Below are 19707 nucleotides of genomic sequence, written 5' to 3' on the forward strand. Positions count from 1 at the left end.
CAGGACCACCTCTGTTTCTACTTAGTTAGTGTTAACAGTGAATTTAAGCACACGCAATAATGTGGATGGACACTTTGTAAGGAGAGGGTCAAGATATCGTAAATGAAGAGCAGTGGGAAACACAGGGTTAATAAAAGTCACCTTGGGGCGGAGTTTGAATGAAGGTGTTTAAATAGTGAATGGCGGGTGAAACACAGTTAGTGAAGCACCTGGGAGGGAACGAGAAGGATGTTTGTAAAGGTACGGAACTTGATGGAAGAGATTCTGCTTGTAAATCAATTCTAATAACAGCATCTCAATTCACGCACGTATAGAATAGTTATAATCAGCGTGGAAATTAAATGGAGGCAGTACATTGCAATTGGTATATTTAAGATCATTACACAGCGATGTATAAATGCAACTATACATGAGATGAATAAGGGAGGGAGACCTAGACATCAATTAAGAATTTAGTGGCGGTTTATAGTCACGGTTAGCGGGAAAACGTTGAAAAGATTATGATATAATCGCTCTGAAATATGTTTAAACATGTACTTAGATACATCTTTTTTGTATTGAACCATTGTTTTTTAATTGTAGAAATACCCCTGACGAAGGGCCAAGACATGCCCGAAATGCATTGGGTTATCGGGAAGAATTCATGAAGATTACTGGCATACACTCCTAGCTACCGATTAAGGCCTCGGCATGTCTGTAGCTTTTGAGGTTTTAGTGATGCTAGCAAAATGCCTCGCACCTGACTTTTGATAAATCCTGGATATCGTGAACAACTTGAATAAACTTTGAATTAACGTTGGAACGAACTTGGTTTAAAACCTCGCATTATTAGAATGCTTCTATGATCGCTGTGCGTCCGGTAATGGGGTGAGAGTTTGCCCCATTGTTCCTAATGTTTTCACAAGCACGTGGTTTAGGGCAGACCACGATTCTGGGCCAAGCACGCAAATAAATACAAAAGTGACAAACTAGTGATAAAACCGGTGTGCACTCTGTCACTCTCTTTTGGATTACCTATCGTCTGCCTTTCGACGAGTAGCACCCACTTTGACAAGGATACCAATGGATGAACACGATGAAGTCACTTGCGAGACTATTGGAAGAACACATTTTTCAGAAATTGATTCCCGGACTACGTTTTAAGACTGTTAAATAATACATTTTGATGTTTTTTGAAGCCATGCTCTTGTACATATACACGTTCGGAATAATGATTATATTATACTGTAAATAATCAGCTCTTTAGTGTAAAACACGCTATATACGATACCTTTCAATCAACGTTGTTTAGATCAACAGGGTGGGTGGGGAAATCTAGATTGATGTTTAGAAACGATCCAGGCACTTTAGGATAGCGAGCGTAATGTTTGGTGGGAGATGTAGTGTAATATCATGAGGAAGATCATAAGTTTTTATTATACCACAGGACCACCTCTGTTTCTACTTCGTTAGTGTTAACAGTGAATTTATTTATTTTATTTATTTATTTTATTTATTTCGGAATTTGTAAAGCGCGAACTGTCACCATTGCAGGCATCCTGGCGCTGACAGAGTCTGAGAGTGAAACGGGAAGAGCGGCAGAAGGGAGTGAGTTAGTTGGGGAAAAGCCAAGTTTTGACCTTTTTCCTGAATGGTAGGAGTTCAGTAATGTGTCTGATCTCGACAGGGAGGGAATTCCAGAGTCCGGCCGCCGCCACCTCAAAGGATCTACCTCCTGCTCTGACTTTCCTAAATCTGGGGATGATCACCAGTTTCGCATCAGAGGAGCGTAGTTGTCTTGGAGGAGCATACCACACAAACTTGGATTGAAGAGGGGTCGGACCGGAGCCATGGAGGGCCCTAAAAACATTACAGAGGGCCTTAAACTGGATCCTCTGTCTAAGAGGGAGCCAGTGCAATTGTGCTAAGGCAGCGGAACCGTGAGATCTTCTTGGCAGCCCCAAAGCTACTTTTGCGGCCGCAGATTGAACCCTTTGGAGCCTATCCAACAAAAACTCGGGGGACCCAAGCAGGAGGGCATTGCAGTAGTCCAACCTGCTCAGAACGGTACACCTAACCACTTCAATGCGGGCCTGTGTGGGTAGGAGGGGGCAGGACTTTCCTAAGTGAGCGAAGGATGGCATAACAACAGGCTGAGGTTTTTTTAACGTGGGTCTCCATGCTAAGCTTGTGGTCAAGCATGACCCCTAGATTGCGGACAGAGTCTACAGGTTGTGCAGCGGACACTGTTTCCGGGGGCCAGAAATTGTTCGGAAACGGTCGGGGAATCCTCGAGCCAGTGTTGAAAAGCACTTCAGTTTTACCAGAATTAAACTGAAGTGAGTTGTCCTTCAGCCATCTAGATGTAACCCGCAAGCAGTTGTGTAAGGCCTCTACTGAGATAGAGTCCTCCCCTTCCAGGGAGAGGATCAACTGCGTGTCGTCGGCGTAGTTGATTGTTTTAATCCCGAAACTTTTAATAATCAATCAATCAATCAAGTCATTTATATAGCGCACTACTCACCCGTAGGGTCTCAAGGCGCTGGGAGGGGGGGGGTGCCGTTACTGCTCGAACAGCCAGGTCTTGAGCTTCTTCCTGAAGGAGAGGTGGTCTTGGGTCAGGCGCAGGTCGGACGGGAGTGAGTTCCAGGTCTTGGCAGCCAGGTGGGAGAAGGACCTTCCTCCTGTTGTCGCTCTTCGGATGCGGGGGACGGCGGCGAGGGCGTGGCTGGTTGATCTGAGGAGGCGCGTGGGAGTGTAGAAGTTGATCCTGTTGTTGAGGTAGCTCGGGCCTTGGTCGTGTAGGGCTTTGTGCGCGTGGGTGAGGAGGCGGAAGGTGATTCTCTTGTTGACCGGGAGCCAGTGCAGGTCTCTCAGGTGTCCGGAGATGTGGCTGTTTCGTGGGATGTCGAGGATGAGTCTGGCTGAGGCGTTCTGGATCCGCTGGAGTCTCTTCTGGAGCTTGGCGGTGGTTCCGGCGTAGAGGGCGTTGCCGTAGTCCAGTCGGCTAGTGACGAGGGCCTGGGTGACAGTCTTCCTGGTCTCGGTGGGGATCCACCGGAAGATCTTCCGTAGCATGCGCAGGATGTTGAAGCATGACGAGGAGACGGCGTTGACTTGTCTGGTCATGGAGAGGGAGGAGTCCAGGATGAAGCCCAGGTTGCGTGCGTGGTCCGTCGGTTTGGGTGCGGTGCCCAGGGCGGGGGGCCACCAGGAGTCGTCCCAGGCGGAGGGCGAGGAGCCCAGGATGAGGACCTCCGTCTTGTCTGAGTTCAGTTTCAGGCGGCTGGTCGTCATCCATTCGGCTACCTCTCTCATCCCTTCGTGCAGGTTGGCTCTGGCGGCGTCGGGGTCGTTGGTCAGGGAGAGGATCAGCTGGGTGTCATCGGCGTAGGAGATGATGTTCAGGTTGTGTTGGCGTGCGATGGTCGCGAGGGGGCTCATGTAGACGTTGAAGAGGGTTGGGCTCAGCGAGGATCCCTGGGGTACGCCGCAGATGACTTCGGTGGCCTCTGACTTGTACGGTGGTAGACGGACTCTCTGTGTTCTTCCGTCGAGGAAGGAGGTGATCCATTCCAGTGCCTTGTCCTGGATTCCGATGTTGCCGAGGCGCTGTACTAGGGTGCGGTGGCAGACAGTGTCGAAAGCCGCGGAGAGGTCCAGGAGGATGAGGGCCGCTGTTTCCCCGTTGTCCATCAGAGTTCGAAGGTCATCGGTGGCGGCGATGAGGGCGGTCTCGGTGCTGTGGTTCGCTCGGAAGCCAGACTGTGAGGGGTCGAGGGATCCATTCGTCTCGAGGAAGGCGGCCAGTTGTTTGTTGACGGTCTTCTCGATGACTTTGGCCGGGAACGGGAGGAGCGAGATGGGACGGTAGTTCTTGAGGTCGGTGGGGTCTGCTGTGGGTTTCTTGAGAAGGGCGCTGAGTTCGGCGTGCTTCCAGCTCTCCGGGAAGGTGGCGGTGTTGAAGGAGGTGTTGATGATGTCCCGCAGGTGGGGTGCGATGACAGCGTCGGCCTTGTTGAAGACGTGGTGAGGGCAGGGGTCGGTCGGAGATCCGGAGTGGATGGAGTTCATTGTGCGGATGGTGTCTTCGGTGCTGATCGGAGTCCAGGTGCGGAGGGTGGTGGTGGGTGGCGTTGTTGCGGTTGTGGCTTCCGTTGGTTGGTTGCTGAAGCTGTTGTGTATGTCCGCGATCTTGTTGTGGAAGTAGGACGCGAGGGAGTTGCAGAGGTCTTGCGACGGGGTGATGTCGTTGTTTGCGGCGTTAGGGTTGGAGAGCTCTTTCACGATGTTGAAGAGTTCCTTGCAGTTGTGTGCGTTGTTGTCCAGCCGGTCCTTGTATGTATTTTTCTTGGTGGCGCGGATCAGTTGGTGGTGTTTCCGGGTGGCGTGCTTGAGGGTGGTCATGTTGTCCGTGGTTGGTTCCCTTCTCCAGAATCAGTGGTCTAAGATAGACATTAAAAAGTATCGGGCTGATGGCGGAGCCCTGTGGGACTCCGTGCGTTACTGGGGAAAAGGCTGATTGAAAAGGAGGCAGAGAGACTGCCTGCTGCCTATCCTGCAGGAAAGAGTGAAACCATTGTAGAGCCGTGTCCCTCACGCCTGCCTCCAACAGCCGCCTCAGTAAGATCTTGTGGTTCACCGTATCAAAGGCGGCAGACATATCGAGCAGTATCAGAAAAGACGCCTGTCTTCTGTCTGCTCGCCTTTGAAGTTCGTCCATGGCGGTGATGAGGGCTGTTTCAGTTCCGTGGGCAGGGCGAAAACCAAATTGGTCCCCGTCAAGTAGTAGATGTTGTTCCAGATTGGTGGAGAGGGTTTTACTGACCACCCGTTCTACTATCTTGGCAGGGAACGGCAGTAATGAGATAGGCCTGAAATTTTTGGAACAATCAGGGTCAAGGGAGGGCTTTTTCAGCAAGGGGGAGACCAGAGCTCGTTTCCACTGGTCAGGGACAGAGCCAGTCAGCAGAGATTGCTGGCAGATTAAGTGGAGAGGGGGAAAGAGTTCCTCTTCAAATTCCTTCCAAATTTTAGGAGGCACCGGGTCCAGTGGAGACCCAGAAGCAATCCCTCTCGCTATCTTAGTGAAGATTTCATATGTGAGCGGTGGAAACCTGGAGAGTGATTCTACTGAGGCTATGGCGGAATCAGGTGGTCGAATTTCCGGAATGACAGGGTTTGCGTAAAGGGGAGCTTCAGTATCAGGTGGAGTGGACAACTCCTTGAGAATAAGGTCAATTTTCTCCTTGAAAAAGATGGCCAGGTTGTCGCAGAGATCTTGCGACGGGAATTTAAACACACGCAATAATGTGGATGGACACTTTGTAAGGAGAGGGTCAAGATATCGTAAATGAAGAGCAGTGGGAAACACAGGGTTAATAAAAGTCACCTTGGGGCGGAGTTTCAATGAAGGTGTTTAAATAGTGAATGGCGGCTGAAACACAGTTAGTGAACCACCTGGGAGGGAACGAGAAGGATGTTTGTAAAGGTACAAAACTTGATGGAAGAGATTCTGCTTGTAAATCAATTCTAATCATCTCAATTCACTCAGGTATAGAATAGTTATAATCAGCGTGGAAATTAAATGGAGGCAGTACATTGCAATTGGTATGTTTAAGATCATTACACAGGGATGTATAAATGCAACTATACATGAGATGAATAAGGGAGGGAGACCTAGAGATCAATTAAGAATTTAGTGGCGGTTTATAGTCACGGCTAGCGGGAAAACGTTGAAAAGGTTATGATATAATCGCTCTGCAATACGTCTAAACATGTTCTTAGATACATCTTTTTTGTATTGAAACATTGTTTTTTAATTGTAGAAATACCCCTGACGAAGGGCCAACACATGCTCGAAATGCATTGGGAAATCGTGAAGAATTCATGAAGATTACTGGCATACACTCCTAGCTACCGATTAAGGCCTCGGTATGTCTGTAGCTTTTGAGGTTTTAGTGATGCTAGCAAAATGCCTAGCACCTGACTTTTGATAAATCCTGGATATCGTGAACAACTTGAATAAACTTTGAATTAGCGTTGGAACGAACTTGGTTTAAAACGTCGCATTATTGGAATGCTTCTATGATCGCTGTGCGTCCAGTAATGGGGTGAGAGTTTGCCCCATCGTACCTAAAGACATCATTATGCCAGCCTTCTCCAACCATGTTCCAGTAAATTTAAAATATACATATGCCAGGAAATGGGCAGTTGCCCAAGCCCAAGCATTATATAAAATTAATGTAGGATGGGATGAGGAGTCACCTCACCATAAAATCCAGTTGAAGAATCAACCAACTGCACAAAGGCAGTATCCAGTTTAACAAGAAGCTAAAAAACAGGTGAGGGAGCTATTAGATCAACTTGAATACCAAGGGGTGATTGAAACATGCACCTCATCAGTGAACAATCCTTTGTTTCCTGTTTTCAAACCAGACAATACATATCATCTAGTTTTGGATAACAGACATCTAAACTCTTGTTGTAAAACATTTGCAGTGCAAAATGCACACAGTACAGCATTAATGAATAACATTGTACATAAAAAATACAAAACCACATTAGACATATCAAATGGTTTCTTTTGTCAAAACATTGCACCAGAAAGTAGGCATTTGACCGCTTTCTCAATAATGGGGACACAGCGTCAGTTTCGTTGTCTCCTTCAAGGATTCCAGAATAGTCTGGGGTTATTCTCAGCAAGGGTAACAAAGTTACTACAAACTTATGATGACGAGGCAGTGTCATATGTCGATGATATCTATCTGACAGACGATGACCTGAACAGGCACTTGAACAGGATGAACACCATTATACTGGGCTTTGCCTCTGAAGGGTATAAATTCAATTTAAAAAAAATCAAGAATGTCCCATTTCTCAATGTCCTTTTCTTAGGATATGAACAATCAACTGAAGGCAAAAGCCTGGCAGCCAACCTTTTAGAAAAGTGTGCCCTGCTCCAACCTCCCAAAACTCTGAAAAATTTACAGTTGATTCTAGGTTCCTGAATTTTGGAAGAACTTACATTCTAAACTACGCAGAAAGGGTTAAACATCTCTACGAATGAATCAAACCTGATTTTAAAACAATACATTGGACACAAAAACACACCGAAATTTTGCGTTCACTGCAAACAGACATGTTAGTAACTAAACATTTACAAACACGCGTAAACGTACGCAACTTAGTGATCTGAATCATTCCGGGTCAATATGGATACACCTACTTAACTTTTAACGAAGGTGAAAAAGTATCAATTGCATACAAATCACATTTGTACACGCAAGCAGAAATGAAATTTACATCAACAGAAAAAATTCTGACAGCAGTTCACACCACTGTAGCAAAAGAAAGAGCCCTAGCACAGGGGAAACGTATTATGGTTGTAACACCTGTAACAGCCTTAGAGGCAGTTACAAAAGCCAGCATTCCAAATGCAAAAGCTTTGCATCCGAGATGGATACAATTGGTTAATTCTCTTGCTGCAGCTGATGTTGAATACGTTTTTGATCCTTATTTGAAAACAGAAGCATTCCTGCAATACGAACAAGAATGTCCTCTGCCTACTGAAATTCTCCCTCTAGACCAGTATGAATGTATAATTTATACTGACGGATCTGCACAACCCGCTACGGGGGTAAGCAAGCTTATAGTGCAGCATGAGCGATCGTTAAAGGCCGTATGCACGATGGCAAATTCAGAACTATGGTCACAAAAACGCAATCTCTAGAAGATTGTACAGCTCAGCGAGCTGAACTACAAGCATTCATAATGGCACTTGAAAATACGGATCGCAAATTTCCCACACTTATAGTGTGCAATTCCTTCTACTGTGTACAATCTTGCAATGACAATTTACAGAATTGGCTTCAAAATGGTTTCAAAGATGCAAAAGGTGGGACAATCAAGCATAAAACGCTTTGGGAACAAGTAGTTCAGTTGCAAAACGGACTACAAAACACTCACGTGATACACACGCTGAGTCATCAATGTGATGGCGTTCACGTTGAAGAGAATTCATTGGGTGATGAAGCCGTGAAGGGGGTTGTGCAACCGGCTTCCGTAGCTGCAATCACTCGTTCAAAAACGCAAATAGACAGCACAGTGAACTAATACTGGCTGTCAATGCTACAAGCAAAGGCCATATATAAAAAACAAGTGATGCCAAGGACACCAATAACGCACTTATAATACTAGGTGAGATAGCTCAATTATCCCATCCTATGACAAATATATTATCTTGAACAAAATGAATTCTAGTATTTTTTGTAAGGCTTTCCACCTCCGCACAGAACACACAATGTATTATTTTTCTTATTTATTTATTCAATTGAATTGAAAAAGAATTGGATTTAGGCAAATATAATTTTTATGCCCATTTTCTACGTGTAAACGAACAAACACATATATATATATATACACATCACTTTTTACATAAATATATACAAACAAATATACATACATTAATCTATTGACATCTCTTTTTCAAAAGTTGTAGCCCAATTTCTTTCTAAAGGATGCTTGCTACATGTAAGCATTCCTTCTCAAGTAAGATCACCCAGACCTACACACAAGGGGTATAACAAGTCTATATCTTTTTTTAGACCTATCTTAAGTCCTTTGCCCCTTGTAAAAACAAATATTTTTTTTCACAACTTAAAATACTTTGGCTGGTGTCTCCTTTGAAAAATGTCGACGCGTTTCAGCCCTCACAGTATGGGCCTCATCAGGACGCGGGCTAGCAAGATATTCAGTCTACAGGATCAAAAAAATCATATATAACTATATACATCCTATAAATAAATATGTAAAGAGATCAGGGTTCTATATTTAATATTTACATGTATACATACTGGAACACCCCAGTAGCCTCGAAGTGGTCAGATTGCCAAGAAATCAAACCCATAGTGCCATTACTCTAAAACATGTGTGCACCCAGTGCATTTCAACTTTCAAACGATCTTCCACGTACATTATAACTGTGAATGCAGAAAAACACCCTGTGTCGTGCTTTAATAGAGAAATCACAAGTTTCAAAACCCCTTTTCTTCCACCTGTCGTCAACTGTACAATCAACCTATTTACCGTTATCTTGGCCTTCTATAGTGTATGTGTCCTCTAAGATTCTTTTATTCCGTCAGGGGAAACTAGAACGACAACACACGACACCTTTTAGATACTAAATGTGTCGTTTTTTATGTCACATACGCCCCGACTCTCAATTACGGCTCACCTGTTATTTGCGTAGCAGTCACTGTGCATTAATCCAATGCTGTTTCTCTTAATTTCACTGTGAAGTCCCTCATGTAATTAGGGTTCCCTTACATCAGTTCCCGAGCTCTTATTCACGACGCACGCTGGTAAAGCAAGAAGGAGCGGGATAAATAAATAAATAACTGACAAGTCCCAACGAGCTAAATAGCTATATTGAATGGAGTTCGCGGCTGGAACATGCCACTTACTTAGTAACGTCCGGGGCCTCTAGATATTCAATGGGCACACCGTCCTACAAACAGACGCCGGCTTGTCCTTCCATAAAGCCGTGTCCTGAATCCTCCCCTCTACGTACCTGGAAGTGACAAGAGGTGTGTGATTAATTACTGTCACGCTATAGCGTAAAGAACGATTTATTTTACTGGGCCGTAACATCCATTGGTACTCACTTGCTAATATTCGAAGAATTCCATAATGTGTACAACTTTACACAAACGCGAGCCGGCTCCTACTAGCGATCACGTGACACGCAACAACCTCTTATCTTACTCGACATTAAAAAAGGACTCTATGGACTGTTTTCATGATAGAAATAGAAAACAGAGGTTGTATAGCACTACCTAGGCTGAAAGTTATAACATTACGCTGCGAGGACCCTTGTCTTCATGTATTTATGGATATTAATGAATAGAGAATGTGGAAGACTAGAAAAAGGGGAAAATTGGGGAAAATAGAAATGTAAAATAGAAAACTTAGAGAATTACCACTTATTTTTACAAAAAGACAAGAGAATAGAAAGTAGAAACCCCAATCTGCATCTCCTTACAATCTAATAATGACAACATATGCAAAGACCTGATCTATACAATTTGTATAAAATAGAGAAAATGCATTCAATCAGCTCAAATAAAAGTTACTTCTTGGGACACAATATCAGATACAGAACAGTAACGTGGTATATTATTGAAAGATTGTACATTCAGATTAACGCCCAAATTTCATCTATGTCGTTTAGACCAATACCTGCCGTCTTGTATTTTTCTATTAGTCTAGCCTCCAACCTGTCCAACTTGATTTTGATTTCCTCCTGTTTCATCTTTCCTAGTACGCATAGGACTGTCCAAGTCATATCATTTTCTGTGTGTTGATGGATTTCGAAATGCTGCACAAGGGGGGCTCCTTGTACCTTACATTTGACCCTAGATTTATGCTGGAGGATACGTTTCTTCACAGCTTGGGTAGTTTGTCCAATATAAAATTTATTACATGGACACTTGATACAATATATCGTGTTCTTTGTATTACAGTTCGAAAAACTGTTTTGGTGATGTTTATATCCATTAATTTCAAACTCTTTCGTATCTGAAGTTAGGTTACATGCCACACAATTTTGACACCTATAGTGTCCTGTTATAGGCGGTAGATTTAGGAGTCCTCGTAAATCTTGAGGTGGAGGGTCGACTTTTCTAGTTGCTCTTACTAAGTATTGTCTTATGTTTTTGCCTTTTTTAAAGGCAAAGAGAGGCTTTTTTATTCCTAAATGTTCAATAAGCTTCCAATGTTTTTGAATAACTTTTTTTACTTTGTTAGCTTTCGGATCATACGTAAGTACGCAAGTAAGGGGAGTGTCTTTTTCTTTTCTTTTTGGCACCAAAAGCACCTCTCTAGGGGTAAACCACGCCCTTTTCAAGGCGATCTTTACTAACCGTTTAGGATAGCCTCTGGCTACTAGTTTGTCCTTCAGAATTTCTGCATTCTTAAAATATTCCTCCATTTTGCTGCAATTTCTCCTCACACGGAGAAATTGCCCATACGGCAAGTTCTCCTTGAGGGTACGGGGATGACAACTCGTAAAGTGAAGCAAAGTATTACGATCAGTACTTTTAGTGTACAAGCTTACTTCCAGGTGGCGATTATCATCTTGGATGTTGACATCCAGAAAATTCAGGTTTTTTTGGTTACTGGACATTGTGAAATTCAGTTCTTGAGTTCTTGAATTCAACCAGTTGTGGAATTCTTGCAATAGTGTGTCGCATTCCACACCATAAAAATATCGTCAATATAACGACACCAAAAACAAGCAAAGGCAGCGGTGCAGCGTTATCTAAAAAATTTCCACTCATATATAATTGATGCAAACAGCGTTCCTTTGCTTGAATCCCTGACATGGAACGTAGGACAGCTTTGATTTACGAAGCACATCTGGGAGAGGGTCTGATACATCAGGGGATCTCTAAAACAATTTTACCATTAACCCCTTCACTGCGGGGCTGTTTCCCCCGCAGTGCTGGGGGGCGGGGGAGCACGCACAGCGCCCCGGTGCTCATCACGAGCTCAGCTCGTCATGAGCCACGGCGCTTATGACGACCGCGCCTGTTTAATGGAACGCTCAGCACAGCAGGGGAATCAGCCCAGCGTGCAAGCATTCCAACGGGCATGACGAGCTCAGCTCATCATGAGCACCGGAGCGCCGTGGCTCATGACGAGCTCAGCTCGTCATGAGAACAGGAGGGGTTAAAAGAGATGTACTGGTGGCCATGGATGAATGCACATATTCACATCTTCATCATTAACTGCATAAACTGCAATAGAGATTGCAGCACAGAACGCCACCAGACACCTGACTAAAGCATAGCCAGCCCAGTACAGACACCATTGTTAGACAGCATTAGACTATCTACGTGCAGGCGTCCCTCTGGACTTATGCAGTCCCACAAACACTAAGTCAAGGTTCCTTTGGATGTGGCCTCAGCGCTCGGCTGACGCTCAAACTGTTATAAAAGATTTGCGAATCTTTATCGGCACATACGCAATAGGCACTCTACATTCTGACCAGGCCCCTGCGTTTAGCTCTTGAGCTTACAAAGATGCCATGGCCCGTTTGGGCATTGAATTGCAGTATTCTTCTCCATTCCATCCTGAGGGAAATTCTGTTGTGGAAAGAAAAAAACGGGACTTAAAGCAGTCTATAACAGCTAGGGTATTAGGTTTGGGTGATGGGTGGGCCATATATCTGTATGGGGTCCAACGTGCTTTCAACAACTTGCCAAGAAGTTCTCTAGGGGGTGTCACTCCATATGAGGTCCTATTTGGGACAAGAATGTTGGTTCCGGATCTTGATTGTCATGGAACAGTGGTGGAAAATCAGAAATTTGATATCAACGAACGTTTGGCTGTTTTACAGGACTTAAATGAAATAAGAACAAAACAAAGCAACGTGTTCCTGAAGCCAACCACCACTGTGGAAAATGCAACCGTCCCAGCAAGGCCTGGCTGGATCCCAAAGCTTGGTGATCTAGTCAGAGAAAAGACCGCGGGCAAGAAGGAATTTGGGCCTTCTTACAGACAACCAGTACCTGTCCTAGCAATCCACGGATCAAGAACGGTGTTACTGCCGTCCCTTGCTGGTAAAAAGGAAAAAAGATTTGTGTACATCAACCTGATCAAACCATACTATGTGGCCGATACTAAGCAGTAGGCAAAGTGGACTCCGACAATGTAGCAGACGCACTCCTCTAGCTACAATCCAAAAGGTTCAAACTGAGAAAGTCATCACCATTGAAGATTCTACAGTCAGAAATGAAGGACTAAGCAACAAAGCTATGGAACTCATCCCTCTTGAGACCCACATAACAGTTCGTCCTGATACACCTGTCTACAACGAAGTAACAAGTGATCAAGTGGTTCCAGCGATTTCAACAAATTCTGATGCAATTCCAACCATAGACAGAACTGTCTCTGGCTATTTCATTAACTTTGATACGTTTTCTGAGGCTCCCAGTGAACCTGAAACTACGCCAGCACAAAGAACAAGCAACAGACTTTTTTCATCTCCTGAAAAAGACCTATCTGGTTTCACCATGGATTGAACCATGGATTATTTTGGGAATACTCTTCTTTCTACTTTGTGTAGCTCTGGTAATAACTCTGGGTATGCTGATAAATGAAAGATATATTCAAATGGACACTGCAAGTCAAAGAGTGAACTTACTTCTCCAGCCACACAAATCATCCCATCGTGAACAAAGAGACTTGTCAGCAGTGAACATCACAGCCGTTCCTACACCAGATGGTATAGTTTGGGACAAAACGGAATATGACATTTTTGACACATCTGAGCTTTTGAAGATTCCACACTTATTCAAGATTTCATTAAGTGACTTTATTACCTCTAGTACCTTTTCTGATGAATGGGACTTCGAGACTGTTAATAACATGATATCTGATCTAGAAATGTCTGCAGTATTCACAGATCATGAATATTTAGAGGGTTCATCAGACTATGAACAAATGTATTGTTATAACCATTATGGTAATTTATTGCACAAATCTGCTATGCCTAGAAATGTATATATGTATAACCAATGGGAACATTGTCCTAAAGCTCCAAAGGGTAGCTCAAAAACTTTTGCAAATAAGTTTTCATATTTTTCAGGGTTCAATGTATCCAATCCAGAATCATTTTACTTTAAAAATGTGAACAAAACAGCAACGAAAAAAATGTTGACAAAAACGAAACAGATTTATTCTGCAACCTTTCTTGCCCAACTGTCTAGACAAGGTTTCGACTTCTGGAAAGACAACATTGAGACAAAAACTGTCTGGTGTACAAAAGATTGGCAAGTGCAGGGGGTAGAAGCTTTGTTTAGAGCCTGTATCATCCCTGAGCAAATTATGTTTTTGAATGACACTGTCCAACAAACGTCTTGCCTTGGGTTAGCCACGATCAAAGACATGAACACACTGACCATACGTATACCTGCTAGTAATAGCACTACACGGGGGGAGGTCGACGTATATAATATTTTGCATCACAACAGATCAGATCCAGATTGGAACAGATGGTTGCTCTGGCCCATAGACACAAATAACTGTCAAGATCGATTCCTGAACAAAACACAGGGTTTCAATAGGCCAGACCCACGATATGTTCAAAGACAGCATCCTGGGTTATGCCTTGATTGGCTACAGAAAGCTACACTACAGGATGTAAAACAACACTTATCAATACTTAAAGATGGCGCAGACCTTAGGGAATTCTTGCTAGGACCAAGAAAACCGAATCAAAAATGTTTCATATATGCCGGTATATATGCTGCATATAACAAATTATGGAAGATTACCCAAGCAGAGACACCAGAACGAATATGAGAAATTGATTGTATTAATTTAGAGAAATCTCTCTCTATAGTAGACAATGGGTTAACAACTCTTTCGTCCAGGGTATATCTTTGGACAGCATTGTGTCTTCTGCCATAGACATCATGAAGCAAGACTTGGTCATGTTGCAACATGGTCAGTCTCAATGCCGTAATTACCTGTGAGGCTGTGGACTTCGGAATCCTGCTGTGCCCTGGATTAACCTGCCGCTCGCTGTTATCTCTATCACTGGGGGACTGCTGGAGTGATTGGGGAGACCGGCTGCCAAACGTGCCTCAATTCACCCGCGGACCGCGCGCTGCCTGACCACAACAACCAGCAGGCAGCGCGGTTTTGCGAGAGGTGCCAGTCAGCAGCCCCGCCCTCCAGGGTCTTTTAAAGCCAGACCAGGCCAACGCATCGCGGGACGCCGTAATTACCTGTGAGGCTGTGGACTTCGGAATCCTGCTGTGCCCTGGATAAACCTGCCGTTCGCTGTTATCTCTATCACTGGGGGACTGCTGGAGTGATTGGGGAGACCGGCTGCCAAACACACCTCAATTCACCCGCGGACCGCGCGCTGCCTGACCACAACAACCAGCAGGCAGCGCGGTCTCGCGAGAGGTGCCAGCTAGCAGCCCCGCCCCCCAGGGTCTTTTAAAACCAGACCGGGCCAGCGCGGCGGGCCAAGGGCGGGCCCGTCCTTGCCCGTCAGTGGCCGGAGGAGGCCGGGCAGGGCCCAGTCTCTAGGTTCCGTCCCCTCTGTATTAACTTGAAGTAGCTCTTCAAAATAGGTCTGTATATCACTGTGACTCACTCCTCGAGAGGGTAAGACCTCTGCTGTTACGAACATCCAGTCACCTCCCACTGTCTAGAATGGGAAAAAGGAAACTACCTAGCCCTAAGGGAATCAGACCAACGATAGAAAAACAACAAACCCTACTAAGCTATTTAACCGGGGCGGTAGATGTTTTGGACAAACAGATTCTCTCAGTGGAGGAATCCATTGCGGGCTCCTCTTCTGGGATAAGTCAGCCACCACTCCTGAGTGAGGAATCCGTTAAATCAAATCTAGGGGAAGAGAATATCATCCTAGCAAATGGATGTATTCAAACATCCGTAGACGAGATTCAGTCAGTAGGTAGTGATTCGCCAACCCAACCCCCACAGAAAAAACAACGCAAACCTATACCACGAACTCTTGATTCTTGTAATTTTCAAAAAAATCCTGATTTATTACAGTTCACCCGGTTCCAGACGAGCCACGTACTCAACCAAATGCACCACTCACAAAGAAGCATGTAGTATCTACTAAACAATATACCAAACAAAAATCAAGTAGATAATTCAACCACCCAGTCACGCTCAGACATACAGAACTTGATAGCATTAGTCGAAAGACTTGACTCGTTTTTAAGAGTCAGGATGGACCAATTAACCACCATGGTTACTAGTATAGAAACTTTCTTACTCACTAAACCCAACGTACTGAGTTTAGGGATAAATAGCGATACTCATTCAAATACGATTGCAAACACCCAGTCGATAAATCAGAACCTATTAAAAAATGTAAGGGAGGAGACAACTAAACTACCACTAACAACGTTCAGAAATTTTCCCCTAGTTAACACACCCAAGACTCACACAAATCAAACTGGAAATACGCCAATACACATGCCACCAAGACACATTAATAATTGTTTGAACCTAACTACAGAGATTTGTCCCACAAATGCCTCCGCTCCCGCAGAAGCATAATCAAGATCATAGAATTGCCCTTACTTCCGTGGAACAAAGACCTGTTGATTCACACTTACACTTACCACCAGAGGCTACACCTTACGTGGTAATATTGGGAAATGTTCCTCCTAACAATTCTCCTCTAGAAGAACCGTGGACAGCTCTTAAAAACAAGACACTACATTGGCTTAGCAACAGGACTGGGCTTCATAGCCAACTATTCAATGAATTCAAGATGGTCAGAAGAGTCCAGTGGGTAGGGGCAAGGGAGAAGGACCTGAACGGAGAATGTATAGTTATTACATTCAGATCAGCACGCCTAGTAAGGGAGATGGTAAACATAGAGCGAATTCGTAGTTCAACTATGAACGGGATAATTACTCTCCCACTAGGCTATTTCTACCCCCCGATAAACATGAAATATGGTCCCATCCTCCCGCAAAAGTCCCATAATCCATCTCGCCTACTGCAAACAATTTCCACCTACAACAGATTTAGCGCACTGTCAACTCTGGATGAAAATGAATGACTGGCTATAGGTTTGCCCCTCACACCATTAGATAGTGAAAGAAATGTTCCCATGGAACTGATGACAGAGATGAAAAATGATACTGAAGTCCCTCCTATTCAGTCCCTTTCCATCGCACCAGATAAGGCCAGTGCAACATCCGCACCAGACCTAGGGCTGACCAACAAAAATAGAGAAGTAGAACAGCTCAATTCGAGACCAGAATCTCAAACTGACCAATTTGTGTAGAATAACAACTTAATTTCCAACATAAGTCCCAACTTAACAACGTTAGATATTATTTTCTGGAACGTGGCAGGGCTACAAACCAAAATTAAAGACAACAACTGGAGAGCATTAGTAACATCATATGATATCATAGCCCTACAGGAAACTTGGCTCTGTACCCCACTCCATCTTTTAGGGTATAAAACTTTTTTTTCAGAAGCGATTCCTTCACCCTCAGGTAGAGCAAGAGGAGGCCTTATAACCTACATATCTAACGTATTCCCACTTAATAATATTGGTATTCTGAGATTAGAACCTAATTATCAGGTGCTCATGATGACTTGTAACAAGATTTTTATCTATATAGTGGTTAACTTATACAAAAACTTGGTCACAGCTGATTTAATCGCTGTTTTAAATAACATTTCTGAACTTTTTCGAAATCTTCGTGCTAGGCACACCAATAAGTTTGTAAATTTAATATGGGGCGGTGATTTTAATTTATATCTGTGTAAAAATACTATCGCTACTAATTGTGGTATACATGATGAGCAGAGAAACAATCAAACGCACTTCATACACACGGGAGTGGGCGACCGCATGAACAAAATAATGATCATGACCGACCTGGGATGTACGAACGAACTGGTTAGTCCCCCAGTTCCCTTTTCAAGTACCTTTAATGGGCGAGGTGCTAACAGTGTTATCGATTATATATTAGTTTCTAATTGCATTACATCTAGCATAAGTAAATTTGAAACAATTGTAAATGCATATAGCGATCATTTCCCTAATAGTGTTAAATTAATTATTCCTTCTCCAGGGACAGAAAAAGCCTATTGGAGCCTTCTAGACCAGCAATCTCTTACTCTAGATAGGCTCAATGGCTTTACACTAAAATGGGGCAAGGTAGACCAAGAATTAGTATCTGCCAATGTATTAAAAAAGACACTGCCTGCCTTGTACACTTGCTTGGATCTAAATGTAGGCCCGGAGCAGGTTCTCTCTAGCTACGAGTCTATTACAAAAACAATTAGAGAGGAATTATTCTGCTCTAAGAAACAAAAAAAGCGTATTATGCAGGGATGGTTTAACACTGAATGCACCAAAGCTTACACTAGGCTCAAGGTAGCATTAGGTAAACGAATAAGGGACAGACACGAGGTTATTGAACTAAGGAAGGCCTACTACTTAGCGCAAAAGATTCGTAAAACCCAGATCAAAGAGTCCCTATGGAGTCAATTACATCAAAGCTGCTCCATGAAAGATCATACTACTTTCTGGAGAATAATTAAAGCCCCCTTTTTCAGTATAGAATCGGACGTCCCAAAACTAGAAGTAGCCGTAGACGCGGATGCTTGGGTTGAACACTTTTCAACTATTTTTAGGCAAGAAGAAAAATTAACTTTCGGCACTGTTGATCCCCCAAAGCAATCATGCTATCCTATACAGATTAACTTTACTCACATAGAAGTTATCACGGCCCTTAAAAAGTCAAAGGTTGGAAAAGCCCCCGGTCCAGATGGAGTGCCGGTGGACCTGTTTAAATACAATCTAGATCTATGGTCCCCCCTCCTGACGAGAGTTCTGGAAGCGTCTACCAGGGTTGGCCTTGTCGAGTCTTGGTCTACGTCACAGGTACTCATAGTACGGCCCGCGGGCCGTCAGCGGCCCGGCAAGCCTTCCCTGGCGGCCCGCGGACCATGAGACATTGTACCCGTGCTTTCAAAGAGTGTCTGCAAACACTCTGCTGCTCTGTGGGGGCCAGGCGATTAATTCCAGCGAGGCCAGAGTGGAGCTGCAGGGGCGCTAATAGGAGGTGAAGTACAGCAAAGCCCCATTCACATGCAAATGGTCTTTTTAAAGACCTGTGAAGTGCTCGGGTGGGGCTGTGTGTCTGTGCGCACTGGGGAAGCTGGCTGGGGAAGCTGTCTCAGCCCAGTGACAAACAGGCGGGTGACAGAGGGAGGTAGAGGGACAGAGACGGAGGAGGGAGGGAAGACAGAGACAGAGGGAGAGGGAGGGAAAGGGAGACCGAGAAATCGAGACAGAGAAAGGGAGACAGACAGAGGGAGTAGGGCGACAGAGGGAGGAGGGCGACAGAGGGAGGAGGGTGACAGAGGGAGGGAGACGGAGGGAGACGGAGTGAGAGAGATGGAGTGAGGGAAGGGAGTGAGGGGAGGGAGTGAGGGGAGGGAGTGAGGGGAGGGAGGGAGTGAGGGAAGGGAGTGAGGGGAGGGAGTGAGGGAGGGAGTGAGGGAAGGTGAGGGAGTGAGGGAAGGTGAGTGAGGGAAGGGGAGTGAGGAAAGGGAGTGAGGGAAGGGGAGGGAGTGAAGGAGGGGGTGAGGGAGGGGGTGAGGGAAGGGGAGTGAGGGAAGGGAGTGAGGGAGGGAGTGAGGGAAGGGAGTGAGGGAAGGGAGTGAGGGAAGGGGAGTGAGGGAAGGGGAGTGAGGAAGGGAGGGAAGGAGAGTGAGGGAAGGGGGAGTAAGGGAAGGGGGAGTGAGGGAAGGGGAGGGAGTGAGGGAAGGGAAGTGAGAGAAGGGAGTGAGGGAAGTGGAGGGAGTGAGGTAAGGGGAGCGAGGGAGGGAGTGAGGGAAGGGGAGTGAGGGAAGGGTAGTGAAGGAAGGGGAGTGAGGGAAGGTGAGGGAGTGAGGGAGTGAGTGAGGGAGTGAGTGAGGGAGTGAGGGAAGGGGAGTGAGGGAGGGGGGAAGGGAGTGAGGGAGGGAGTGAGGGAGGGGGTGAGGTAGGGGTGAGAGAAGGGGAGTGAGGGAGTAAGGGAAGGGGAGTGAGGGAGTAAGGGAGTAAGGGAGTAAGGGAAGGAGAGTGAGGGAAGGGGAGTGAGGGATGGGGAGGGAGGGATGGAGGGAGAGAGGGGAGTGAGGGAAGGGAGTGAGGGA

Source organism: Lissotriton helveticus, chromosome 9 (assembly GCF_964261635.1).
Source record: "Lissotriton helveticus chromosome 9, aLisHel1.1, whole genome shotgun sequence".
Lineage (NCBI taxonomy): Eukaryota > Metazoa > Chordata > Amphibia > Caudata > Salamandridae > Lissotriton > Lissotriton helveticus.